Source organism: Ranitomeya imitator, chromosome 6, assembly GCF_032444005.1.
Source record: "Ranitomeya imitator isolate aRanImi1 chromosome 6, aRanImi1.pri, whole genome shotgun sequence".
Lineage (NCBI taxonomy): Eukaryota > Metazoa > Chordata > Amphibia > Anura > Dendrobatidae > Ranitomeya > Ranitomeya imitator.
Window position 1 is genome coordinate 6451705 of NC_091287.1, and position 11528 is coordinate 6463232.

Genomic DNA, 11528 nt, shown 5'->3' on the forward strand with positions numbered 1-11528 from the left:
AGTATACAGTTGGTTTATTATTTTAATTTTTTTTTGCAGGCGATAGAGTATGGTTAAATTAAGAATATTAAAATACTTTTTTCTGGCTGTCTAATTTTTTAACCCTTTCACTACTATAGGATTAGTAAACCATAGGCGTCTTATTGACGCCTCTCCATTATTAAACGGGCTTAATGTCACCTTACAATAGCAAGGTGACATTAACCCCTTATTACCCCATATCCCACCGCTACAGAGGAGTGGGAAGAAAGGAGCCAAGTGCCAGAATTGGCGCATCTTACATATGCACCATTTCTGGGGCGGCTGGTATTTGTAGCCAGGGGGGCCAATAACCATGGCCCCTCTCTAGGCTATGAAGATCAGCCTGCAGCTGTCTGTGTAGCCTTTCTGGCTATAAAACATAGGTGGACCCCACATCATTTTTTGGGGGGTCCCCTTAATTTAGTAGCCAGTAAAGGCTACGCTGACAGCTGCGGGCTGATATTCATAGCCTACAGGGGCCATGGGTATTACCCCCTTCCCAGGCTACAAATATTGGCCCCCAGCTGTCGGCTTTCCCCCTCTGGTGCAGACAATTGCGCGGGAGCCCATGACATTTTTTTTTTTTTAATTAAACATTCATTAATAAACATCAGCCTTGCTATTACATATCTACTAGATGGTGGCCCGATTCTAACGCATCGGGTATTCTAGAATATGTATGTAGTTTATTTACGAAGCGGTTAAATCCTGCTGCAATATCGCTGAATGGTCGCAGCCAGCCGGGCGCGACCAATCAGCGAAGCGTGGTTTAAATCCCGCGCCAATGCGCGGCCAGACTGCACCTGTCGCTGGCAGCTGGTGCAACCAATCAGTGACACGGGTTTTCTGTTACAAACAGACCTTTAGACGATTATATATATATATATATAGATGGATAATCTATCGATATATTTATAGATATATCTATAGATACACTAAACATCGGGCTTGATATTATCTATCGGATCTATCGTATCTATTTATATATCTACTGTATCTAGCTATCTATAGATATATCTATTGATAGATATATTTATAGATAGATAATAGATACGACAGAGCTATCTATTATCTATCCATCCCACATCTATCTGTTCTTCAATGGAGTATGTAAATGAAGAGGTTGGACAAGAAATGACAGTACAATTTTTTTTTTGTATATCTTTATTGAGCTTACAGAAACACAAAGCCGCATGAAAAACGCATCAAAAAACGCATAAAAACGCAGGTGACCTGCCAGTGACCTCAGGTGCAGATTTGAGGCAGATTTTACCTGTGTCAAATCCTGATGCAATCCTGAAAGTGGAAACATAGCCTAAGGGCTATTAAATTAGAGGGGGCCCCCAAAAAAATATAATGACGTGGGGTCCCTCTATATTTTATAGCCAGAAAGGCTACACAGACAGCTGTGAGCTGATATTCATAGCCTAGAGAGGGGCCATGGTTATTGGGAGATCGTCGTGGGACACTCGTTTTAATTGGATATCTGCGGATCATGGAGTATATTGTTTGTTTATTATTTTAATATTTTTTACAGGTGACAATGGCTTCGGGGATCAAGGTGATGGTATGTACTCTATGTTGTATGTACTGTATGTCTATATATGTCTATATGTTGTATGGTGTATGTGGTGTATGTACTGTATGTCGCATAGTGTATGTTCAATGTTGTATGTGCAGTCTAGATGAGTCCAGCTCTGCTACATGTGGATGCCTGACATCCAGACACAGCAGAGCCTTTAGATGATCGCAAAGATAACTCTCCAGCGATCACCTACACTGCAGCGTTCTCAAAATCAGCTGATCAGCTGTGAGAAACAGACTAGTGACCGGAGATAACCCCCGGTCACGTGCACGGCAGTTCTCGCGACAAGATAAGTTATCGCGAGAACTGCAGTGGACGCGGGACTTCCGGCATTGGGACAGATAAGCCCGCATGTAAATTAGGAGACATGCGTAGTAATCTGCACTTGCGCAGTTACTACGCATGTGACTAATCATTAGATGCGGTTTTACCGCATCTAATGATTATCTATGGGTAATTTACAGGGCAGCGACGGAGCGTTGCCGCATTGCAAACAGACATGCTGCGTTCTGAAAAGACGCACCGCATGTCCATTTACGCGGGTCTGCTGCATGCGTGTTTTAACGCATAGTGCAGACGGGATTTCAGGAAATCCCCTCCACTATGCTGTAACATCTGGACGCTGCGGCTCTACGTAGCGTCAAACACGCAGCGTTTCCTGACCGTGGAAACATACCCTAACAGCTTTCTCCTCTGTCCTCTCCTGCTTCTAAGCTGTAACATAATAAAATAACACAGTAATATCTACAAATCCTGGATTATTTGGTAAATACAGATCTCACACTTTTAGACCAGAGGCTGAACAGATCTGAAATCTGAAAGATTTTCGAAATGACATTGTATTAGTTTTATTTCTTAAAATATGATCCTATCACGATCCCAACTTGTATTTTGGTACAGATGTGGTTAGGAGCAGAGCAGGCACATGTGCAGTTTTTGAAATTTTTAAATTAAACCTTTTTTTGGAAATGTGTTTTAACCCCTTTACCCCCAAGGGTGGTTAATGACCGGGCCAATTTTTACAATTCTTACCACTGTCCCTTTGTGAGGTTATAACTCTGGAACGCTTCAACGGATCCCGGTGATTCTGACATTGTTTTCTCGTGACATATTGTACTTCATGATAGTGGTAAAATTTCTTTGATATTACCTGCGTTTATTTGTGAAAAAAACTGAAATTTGGCGAAAATTTTGAACATTTTGCAATTTTCCAACTTTGAATTTTTATGCAATTAAATCACAGAGATATATCACACAAAATACTTAATAAGTAACATTTCCCACATGTCTACTTTACATCAGCATAATTTTGGAACCAAAAGTTTTTTTGTTAGGGAGTTATAAGGGTTAAAAGTTGACCAGCAATTTCTCATTTTTACAACACCATTTTTTTTTTTAGGGACCACATCACATTTGAAGTCACTTTGAGGGGTCTATATGATAGAAAATACCCAAGTGTGACACCATTCTAAAAACTACACCCCTCAAGGTTCTCAAAACCACATTCAAGAAGTTTATTAACCCTTCAGGTGTTTCACAGGAATTTTTGGAATGTTTAAATAAAAATGAACATTTAACTTTTTTTTCCACACAAAATTTATTTCAGCTCCAATTTGTTTTATTTTACCAAGGGTAACAGGAGAAAATGGACCCCAAACATTGTTGTACAATTTGTCCAGAGTACGCCGATACCCCATATGTGGGTGTAAACCACTGTTTGGGCGCATGGCAGAGCTCGGAAGGGAAGGAGTGCCATTTGACTTTTCAATGCAAAATTGACAGGAATTGAGATGGGACGCCATGTTGCGTTTGGAGAGCCCCTGATGTACCCAAACAGTATAAACCCCTCACAAGTGACCCCATATTGGAAAGTAGACCCCTTGAGGAACTTATCTAGATGTGTTGTGAGAACTTTGAACCCCCAAGTGTTTCACTACAGTTTATAACGCAGAGCCGTGAAAATAAAAATTCTTTTTTTTTTTTTTTTTTTTTCACAAAAATGATATTTTAGCCCCCAGTTTTGTATTTTCACAAGGGTAACAGGATAAATTGGACCCCAAAAGTTGTTGTCCAATGTGTCCTGAGTACGCTGATACCCCATATGTTGGGGTAAACCCCTGTTTGGGCACACGGGCGAGCTCGGAAGGGAAGGAGCACCGTTTTACTTTTTCAAACGCAGAATTGGCTGGAATTGAGATCGGACGCCATGTCGCATTGAGAGCCCCTGATGTGCCTAAACAGTGGAAACCCCCCAATTATAACTGAAACCCTAATCCAAACACACCCCTAACCCTAATCCCAACGGTAACCCTAACCACACCCCTAACCCTGACACACCCCTAATTCTAATCCCAACTGTAAATATAATCCAAACCCTAGCTTTAGCTCCAACCCTAACCCCAACCCTAGCCCTAACCCTAGCCCTGATGGGAAAATGGAAATAAATACATTTTTTTAATTTTATTATTTTTTCCCTAAGGGGGTGATGAAGGGGGGTTTGATTTACTTTTATAGCGTTTTTTATATCGGATTTTTGATTGGCAGCTGTCACACACTAAAAGACGCTTTTTTTTATAGCAAAAAAGTTTTTGCGTCTCCACATTATGAGACCTATAATTTTTCCATATTTTGGTCCACAGAGTCATGTGAGGTCTTGTTTTTTGCGGGACGAGATGACGTTTTTATTGGTAACATTTTCTGACACGTGACATTTTTTGATCGCTTTTTATTCCGATTTTTGTGAGGCAGAATGACCAAAAACCAGCTATTCATGAATTTCTTTTGGGGGAGGCGTTTATACCGTTTCGCATTTGGTAAAATTGATAAAGCAGTTTTATTTGTCGGGTCAGTACGATTACAGCGATACCTCATTTATATCATTTTTTTATGTTTTGGTGCTTTTATACGATAAAAGCTATTTTATAGAAAAAATAATTATTTTGGCATCACTTTATTCTCAGGACTATAACTTTTTTATTTTTTTGCTTATTATTCTTTGTGGCGGCTCGCTTTTTGCAGGACAAGATGACGTTTTCAGCGGTACCATGGTTATTTACATCCGTCTTTTTGATCGCGTGTTATTCCACTTTTTGTTCGTCAGTATGATAAAGCGTTGTTTTTTGGCTTTTTTTTTTTTTTTTTTCTCCTTACGGTGTTCACTAAAGGGGTTAACTAGTGGGAGACAGTTTTATAGATTGGGTCGTTACGGACGCGGCGATACTAAATATGTGTACTTTTATTGTTTTTTTTAGATAAAGAAATGTATTTATGGGAATTTTTTTTTTTTTTAATTTATTTAGTAATTTTTTATTTTATTTTTTTACACATGTGCCGGGGGTTAATGTGCCGGGAGCGGTCCGTTACGGCTCTTGGCACATAGTGCCGGATGTCAGCTGCGATAGTCAGCTGACACCCGGCCGCGATCCCCCCGTGAGCGCGGCCGATCGCTATGACGTACTATCCCGTCAGTGGGAAGTAAGGCCCACCCCACCTCGACGGGATAGTACATCATATGGGATTAAGGGGTTAATGCCTCCTCACTACCTACTTCCTTTAATTCTCTACATGCTTTCTTTTTGTCACTTATTGCGCCCCTTACAGCTCTATTTAGCCATATTGGTTTCCTCCTATTTCTAGTATGTTTATTCCCATGCGGTATATACTGTGCACAGGTCCTATCCAGGATGCTAATAAATGTCTCCCATTTTCTTTGTGTCTTTTTTTGTCCCAGGATATCGTCCCAGTTAATTGCACCAAGATCCTCTCATCCTTTGGAAATTTGCCCTCCTGAAGTTTAGTGTCCTTGTAACCCCTCTATTACACATCTTATTAAAGGATACATGAAAACGTATTATTTTGTGATCACTATTCCCCCAGTGACCCCCAACCCTTATATTTGCTATGCGGTCTGGCCTGTTGGTTAATATTAGGTCTAGCAGTGCCCCCCTTCTTGTTGGGTCCTGAACCAGTTGTGAAAGGTAATTGTCTCATAGTTGTCAGACCCCGATCACCTTTGCTGGAACTGCAGGTTTCTGTTCCCCAATCTATTTCAGGGTAGTTGAAGTCCCCCATAATAATGACTTCTCCTTGAGTCGCAGCTTCATCTATTTGCTTTACGAGGATATTCTCCATTGCTTCCATTATTTTTGGAGATTTATAACAAACCCCTATCAGTAATTTATTATTTTTCCCCCTCCCCTTATCTCCACCCACAGGGATTCTACATTTTCATTAAATTCACCTATATTATCACGCCGGATGGGTTTTAAGGATGATTTTACATATAGACACACCCCTCCCTCTCGCTTATCTGTACGGTCATTTCTGAACAGACTATAACCCTGCAAGTTAACAGCCCAGTCATGGCTCTCATCCAGCCACGTTTCAGATATCCCCACCATGTCATAATTTTGCCCCAACAACATTAGTTCTAATTCCTCCATTTTGTTGGCGAGGCTTCTGGCATTAGTATACAAAGCCTTGTTGCTCTGCCAAATATATGTAGATTTTCTTCCATTTTACATCTGGCTGCCACCTTGTGGTGATTCCAAATATGACCAAGCATCCCATGGCTATCTGCCTCATTGGGATATTTTTCATGTCTGATAACCTGTTTGCTATAGGGTTAAGGGTGTTCTTCCAGATCAGGGCACTTTCCCTTCTAAAAGGACTGGTTTTTTAAGACATTGTTCATGTCCATCTGCTTTAAGCTAGTCCTGAGTACTACTCTAGGAATATACCCCTGCTGTGCAGCTTTACCCCATTAATTGTGCTCTCCTGGTGTCCCCTCGTTTTCTTTTGGAGGTCCCATTTTTTTCCATTTCTTTTTACCAATTATTTACTATTTTAAACTATTTAATAAAGGAAAATGTTTTGTATACTTGATCTTGCGTCACTTCACACCTAATTAGGTAATTCATGATCATATGTTTATCGAAGTGCTGTTTGCCAATTTAACTTTGAATTATGGGACTAATTATAAAATTGTAGTTGATATCAACTTAGTCCAACAGCACTACTGAAAAAAAAAAAAAGGTTTATAATTGTAGCATTGGGACCCCGAGTTCGGCGGCTTCTTTACACTGATGTGCTTACCATCTAAAGCCCCCAATCTGGGAGATTACATGTCTGGTAGATCCCATTTGCAATGCGCTCCCAGATTTGGCCACAGGTGTGCTTAACTACATTTGATATGGTAGTACGTCCAAGAAGAAATTCCAAATGGAGAGAAGCATATGACTGTACCGTGGCAACAGACCTACAAAGAAATAAAAGGTTTTTTTCTTTAGGTTACTTACACATTGCTTCAAAGTAATGGCAATCATTTAGATGTAGGTGTTGTTAATATTTTAAAGGCTATATAGCTTAATATCCCATGCAAATATAGGCGTAGTGAAAAACAACATCCAAAAACATTTTGAAACGTTCATAATAGGCAAAATTACAATTTAATAAACATACCTCAGGGTAAGCAGAAGCTGTAATTCAGAAATACATTAGCGGAAATGTGAGGTCTGAACCATTATGCCTGGACAAAGCTCCGCAAGCAATGTGTCATAGGTCTTCAGTGACATTCTGGTGTAGGCCATAAATTAGTCATGATGGCTTCTTAGAGCCTTGCAAAATGGCCTCTGGCAGGGCAAGTAGTGGATGTAACCAAAATCTTTGCTGCCTACTCGAAGCAATAACAGGTGAATAGCCAACCCCATACTCCCAGGGATAACACCCAGTTAAATACAAGCTCCTCAATAGTATTCAAACAGATTCCTAGCAGCCATACTTCCTTTTGGGGGAAAAAAATCCTGAAGAGAAGTATGGATGTGCTCAGTATCACATGTTGCTAAAGGGGTTTATATAGGGATTGCCCAGTGCAATTCCCTACAAAACACAGATAATTTTGCTTTTGTAACTCCTGAGAAAAAGGCATCACAGATTGCATACGCATGACATGATGCTCGTCCTTCGTAGTCGAAGATGACCATGACTTCAGGGTTCGAAGGGAGTTAGTAGTTATGGGTCCAGAGGTGGCTGATGAGTCCAATCCGAGCCCTGAAGGTTCGCCCACATACTTGACATGAGGTACCAGATGTAGTCAGTACACCAGATTCTGCTTGTGCCTTGCGTACAGCACGCCTTCTTTTTGCATCAAAAGATTTTCCTATCTTCAGCTGCTCGTGCTCCTGAGGTGATCCTGCCCCGCCAACCCGGACGATCCAGGACAAGCTCTTCCCATTCATTGGTGTTGACTTCCTGTTTTTTGAGAGACACCTTAAGGCAGTCTTCATAGCGCTTCTTCTGCCCCCCAACTGCTCGCTTTCCTTGGCACAGTTCTCCGTACAGCAGTTGTTTCGGTAGTCGGCTGTCAGGCATTCTGACCACATGTCCAGCCCACCTGGCTTGGACTTTCAGCAGGAGAGTGTAAACACTGCAGAGCCCAGTTTGTTCCAGAATTGCCGTGTCTGGGACATTGTCTTGCCACCTGATGTGGAGGAGTCTGCGGAGGAAGTTCATGTGGAAATTAAGCTGTTTAGCATGCCGGCTGTACACTGTCCAGGTCTCGCTAGCATAGAGAAGTGTGGTGAGGACCACCGCCCAATAGACCTTCAGCTTGGTGGTAAGGCCGAGTCCCCTTCACTCCCAGACGTTCTTACACAGTCTCCCGAAAGCAGCACTGACTTTGGCAATTCTTTTATTAACCTCAGCGTCTATGGTTACGTCACGGGAAAGTGTGCTGCCTAAGTAGGTGAAGCGATCGACTGCTTTGAGGTTTTGCTCCTTCACCGTGACACGTGGCTCCTTTTATCGTTTTCCTGGAACAGGTTGATATATGACTTCGGTTTTTCTAATGTTGATCTCGAGACCAAAACTGTCGCAAGCTTGTGACAAACAGTCCATTTCATGCTACATCTGCTGTTATTTATTGTTATAGCGCCATTTATTCCATGGCGCTTTACATGTGAGGAGGGGTATACATAATGAAAACAAGTACAATAATCTTAAATGATACAAGTCATAACTGTTCCATGCTAGCATTAAGTGCACAGTCATCAGCAAATAATTCACGGATAAAGAGTCTCATGCACTTTCGTAACCGCCTTCAGGCGTTTTGGGTTGTATAGCTTGCCATCAGTCCTGTACCTAACCTGGATTCCATCTTCACAGTTGTTAAAGGCATCACTTAACATTGCAGAGAACAGCATACTGAACAGGGTTGGAGCAAGCACAGAGCCTTGTTTTACACCATTTGTTACTGGGAAAGACACAGATTTGTCTCCATCGTTCAGAAGCTTCACCACCGGTTAAATGGATGCTGTGATTAAAAAAAAAAACCGCATGGCACTTGCAAGCCAATCGTATAGCACACATACGTATTTCTAGTAGAGATTACGGACCATTTTTTTTCCCCTCACATGGGTATGCGCCCCAAAGCTGTTATGTGGTACAGAATCGAAGTCCAGATAAGTCCCATCAGCCGCACAACCTACATTCAGATCTGCACTTGCCTCCTCATAGAAACCAATTATGTTGTCAGACACGACTTGTCCATCATGAATGAAACTGCACACGCACAGGGAACCGTGGAAATACCGGGGCTCTGGCCTGTCGCAAAGTGTCAGCAGAGCCCCGGGCAGCGCTGGACACCTACGCAGCACCGGCCAGCAACCACCAGCACGCCGCACATCGGAGCCCCCCTCATCCTAGCCTGTGGCCTGCAGCCCACTCCTGCCTCCTCCAGCAGCGACCCTGGGACCCCACTTCACCGCACCCACCACTCCCGGTAAGCAATAAGACACATGGATCATAAGCACCATTTTATTTAAAAAAAAAAAGTTTTATTTTTCTCCTCAAAATTTTGGGTGCGTCTTATAATCCGAAAAATACGGTAACTTATATTTTACATTTCTTATTTAGATCTTTATACTCCTGAAATGCTGTTTTCTCAGCCCTTTGTTTTTGTCTTATTAAACTTTGTACTGTCCTATTTATCCAAAATAGTTTATTTTTATTCTTGGACATTTTATTTCCAGAGGGTATAAGTTTTCTATAGGATTCCAGTATTATATCCTTTAAGGGAACCTGTCACCCCCAAATTCGAGGGTGAGGTAAACCCACCAGCATCAGGGGGCTTATCTCCAGCATTGTGTAATGCATTCTGTAATGCTGTAGCCCCCGATGTGTCCTGAAAGATGAGAAAAAGAGGTTAGATTATACTCACCCAGGGGTGGTCCCTGCTGCTGGTCTGGTCCGATGGGTGTCGCGGTCCGGTGCCTCCCATCTTCATAGGATGGCGTCCTCTTCTGGTCTTCACGCTGCGGCTCCGGTACTTTGTCCTGTTGAGGGCAGAGCAAAGTACAGCAAAGTGCAGGCGCTGGGCCTCTCTGACCTTTCCCGGCACACTGCAATACTTTGCTCTGCCCTCAGTACACCGGAGCGTGAAGACCAGAAGAGGACATCATATGAAGATGAGAGGCGCCGGACCGCGACACCCATCGGACCGGACCAGCAGCAGGGACCGCCCTGGGTGAGTATAAACTAACCTCTTTTTCTCATCTTTCAGGTTACATCGGGGCCTATCTACAGCATTACAGAATGCAATACAGAATGCTGGAGATAAGCCCCTGATGACGGTGGGCTTAGCTCACCATTAATTTTGGGGGTGACAGGTTCCCATTAAACAGGCCCCATTTATGGTCGGTATCCACAGTTACCATGAGATGCTCCCAGTCTACACAATTTAGCTCTTCCCTTAATTTGCTGAAATCAGCTTTTCCTAAAGTTCCAGGTTTTTGCATTTCTCCTTTTGAATGTTTTATTCATTACATTGAAACTTTCCATTTTATGGTCGCTGGTTCCCAAATGCTCCCTGAACTGTACTTCTAAAATTGCATTTGGTCTACGTGACCAGATCCAGCAGATTACCTCCGCTAGTCTATGTGACAGGACCAGATCCAGCCGATTACCTCCCCTGGTCTATGTGACAGGACCAGATCCAGCAGATTACCTCCGCTAGTCTGTGACAGTACCAGATCCAGCCGATTACCTCCCCTGGTCTATGTGACAGGACCAGATCCAGCAGATTACCTCCGCTAGTCTGTGACAGGACCAGATCCAGCCGATTACCTCCCCTGGTCTATGTGACAGGACCAGATCCAGCAGATTACCTCCGCTAGTCTGTGACAGGACCAGATCCAGCCGATTACCTCCCCTGGTCTATGTGACAGGACCAGATCCAGCAGATTACCTCCGCTAGTCTGTGACAGGACCAGATCCAGCAATTACCTCCCCTGGTCTATGTGACAGGACCAGATCCAGCAGATTACCTCCGCTAGTCTATGTGACAGGACCAGATCCAGCCGATTACCTCGCCTGGTCTATGTGTCAGGACCTGACCCAGTAGATTACCTCTGCTAGTCTGTGACAGGACCAGATCCAGCAGATTACCTCGCCTGGTCTATGGGAAAGGACCAGATCCAGCAGATTACCTCGCCTGGTCTATGTGTCAGGACCTGACCCAGTAGATTACCTCTGCTAGTCTGTGACAGGACCAGATCCAGCAGATTACCTCCCCTGGTCTATGTGACAGGACCAGATCCAGCAGATTACCTCCGCTAGTCTGTGACAGGACCAGATCCAGCCGATTACCTCCCCTGGTCTATGTGACAGGACCAGATCCAGCAGATTACCTCCGCTAGTCTGTGACAGGACCAGATCCAGCCGATTACCTCCCCTGGTCTATGTGACAGGACCAGATCCAGCAGATTACCTCCGCTAGTCTGTGACAGGACCAGATCCAGCCGATTACCTCCCCTGGTCTATGTGACAGGACCAGATCCAGCAGATTACCTCCCCTGGTCTATGTGACAGGACCAGATCCAGCAGATTACCTCCCCTGGTCTATGTGACAGGACCAGATCCAGCAGAT